Source organism: Priapulus caudatus, unplaced genomic scaffold, assembly GCF_000485595.1.
Source record: "Priapulus caudatus unplaced genomic scaffold, Priapulus_caudatus-5.0.1 Scaffold6, whole genome shotgun sequence".
Classification (NCBI taxonomy): domain Eukaryota; kingdom Metazoa; phylum Priapulida; class Priapulimorpha; order Priapulimorphida; family Priapulidae; genus Priapulus; species Priapulus caudatus.
This window is the reverse complement of record NW_014577067.1, coordinates 1,080,840-1,083,325: the sequence shown is the minus strand read 5'-3', so window position 1 is coordinate 1,083,325 and position 2,486 is coordinate 1,080,840. Positions and strand designations below refer to the sequence as shown.

Genomic DNA, 2,486 nt, shown 5'->3' with positions numbered 1-2,486 from the left:
AGAGAGAGAGAGAGAGAGAGAGAGAGAGAGAGAGAGAGAGAGAGAGATGGCGCGTGTGAGATAGAAACAGAGGGGAGAGGGATGGGAAAAAGAGAGAGAAACCTAGGTAGAGAGGGAGCGAGATAGATAGAGAGATAGAGATACGCGCGCGCGCGCGAGTACAAGCTAGAGAAGGGGAGGGAAAAATAAAACCAGCCTGACTCCTCTGGGGGCTAACGCTCCATTAGGAGTGTTCCCAACTTTTATATCATTAATGATTAATGATTAATGATTGATAATCCTAACCCTAACCCTAACCCTAACCCTAACCTATAACATAACCCTAATCATTAATGACATTAAAGTTGGGAACACTCCTAATGGAGTATCACCCCCTCTGGGGAACATTTCCACCATCTTTACACTGTTTCTACTGTAACTGTATAAACTTATTTATTACCCCAAAGTCTCGAACGTGTGTGGCCAGTGGTGCCGGTCACATGCCGTCGTGAGCGACTGAGGGAACTAGCTTGCCGACGTGTGACAAACGCTCTGATAATCACATGCCACCCCATCTCACGTCTCACACGCGCATGTCTTCATGGTGACCGTGCGTCAATCATGGCGTCGGCCTTGGGGGCAATGTAGATATATTGTCCGCTAGAAATCGACGTGAAATTGGCGTGTGCCGTGTTGTAAAATTATATAAATAAATATATAAAATTTTTCAACCCATCTGCATTGTTGCTACATTTCTGCTTGATAGACGGATCCAGATTAAACACAGCGCTATGGGGGTGGGGGGACTAACGCACTAACGACACCAATACGCAATAATCGTCACAGCCCTAAACCGCTTGCTCTAATAATCTATTAGTGGACGTGGCATTGTGAGGCACCCGTTTATCTGTGTCACCATACCAGTGTGCATGTAGATTAATGGCTGTGGGTTAATGTTCCGCGGGTTTGTCGCCGTTAGGCGTCCGTAAATCACGAGCGACAGAGGAGCTAATGCAGCAGACTGCCTGCCACTGGGTGCATGAATGGGTAGTGACATCCTTCAGTGCTGTATTGGGTATGTGTGTAGCCTCGTCGTATCAGACCGGCATAGCTGTAGTAGTATCAGGAGTAAGATAATATAGGTATATCCTATATTATCTTACTCCTGGTAGTATACATACACCATGGTCGGTACCCGTGTGTGTGGTAGAGAGTGTGCGGTCAACTGCACTGCGAGGGATTGGCATGGCTGGGTTCAAGCGGTCAGTTGTGTTGTGAGGTGCTGGCATGAGTAGCTATATGTCCGGTAAAGCTGCGGGCCTACTGTGTGCGCGCGCTCTCTCTATCTCTCTCTCTCTCTCTCTCTCTCTCTCTCTCTCTCTCTCTCTCTCTCTCTCTCTCTCTCTCTCTTTTGCCTCTGTTAGGAAGCGATTGGCAGATTTCTTGCCTCTGTTAGGAGATTGTCTGATTGTGCTAGGACTTGGGAGTTCTCCCCGTTCCTTCAGTGGCGTCTGGTTATACATTGATTCTAAAATGTGTTAAAGATCACCTCTGTAGAACGACCAGCTGTCTATAAAGGACAAATTTGGCGAGTACTTTGAGAGGCAGTTGTATAGGGAAACCAACTGTATAGTACGGGTATGTATAGAGAGTACGTGTTTTAATGCGACCGAGAATCGTTGGCATCATACATGCGTTCATGCAAGGAAAGGTCACAACAAAGGATGCGTGTATATGTGTGTTCTTTTATGTTATATTGACCAAAGATGGCCACCCACGCGCTGCTTATATTGTTGCCAAGCGTTGACGAGATGCGACCATCTCCAGTCTATGTTTGCACTGGTCATGATGACTGGTGGATCAACTATTTCAAACAGCTTGTAATTATATAGGTGTCTAGGCTAGCTGAGGGAGGAGGGGGATACCGCTGCAACAATGGTCTGCTTCACAGCCATCGAAATAATATCCACTGTTGGCTAGATAGTCAATCTATGCGTTTCACAGTGTTCTCAGGTATGTCGTCTGTGTAATTTAGTAATCAACTGTTACGTCTGTGTATTGTACCTGTGAGTCGGAAGTATTTTTGGCGGTATTTTCAGTGATTGGTCCAACGGTATTTCTCCGTGGTATTACACATTTTGCTGCTGGAACTAATTGCTGATGGAACTACCGAATAGACATGTCAGGTTGCGTCTAGCTTGGCAGGCAGTAACGTAGATCCGTGATAAACATCGCATGTACATAGAGCATCAAGAGCGTATAAAGAAGGCTCTTCTCTATACAGGTCTTATACGAAGGGCCTTCTTTATACGCTCTTGATAGCATACATGAGTTAGACGGATTTCTGTCTGCCACCGATGCTAGTTGTATTCTAGTTGTTTTCTTAATATTTCAATACATATTTGAATCGACAGAGTTTCTGTGTACCGCCGATGCTAGTTGTAATCCATTTTATCTTCGCTTTACTCCACTACTAATATTATATTCCAATTCATATTTGAATCGAC

The 2,486-nt window shown here is 45.1% G+C and overlaps 1 protein-coding gene across 12 annotated transcripts in view; it reads left to right on the top strand.

Moving 5' to 3' along the window:
• Positions 1 to 2,486, top strand: part of LOC106805262 (septin-7-like) — a 135,558-nt gene that overhangs the window by 61,077 nt on the left and 71,995 nt on the right. The window contains exon 1 of one of the 12 annotated variants that reach the window (XM_014806889.1): positions 1,545 to 1,617. The exons of the other annotated variants lie outside the window; for them this stretch is intronic. The gene's annotated coding sequence lies outside the window, so the exon portion shown is untranslated. Of the gene's footprint in view, positions 1 to 1,544; positions 1,618 to 2,486 lie in introns of those variants that run through there. 12 annotated transcript variants of the gene reach the window in all.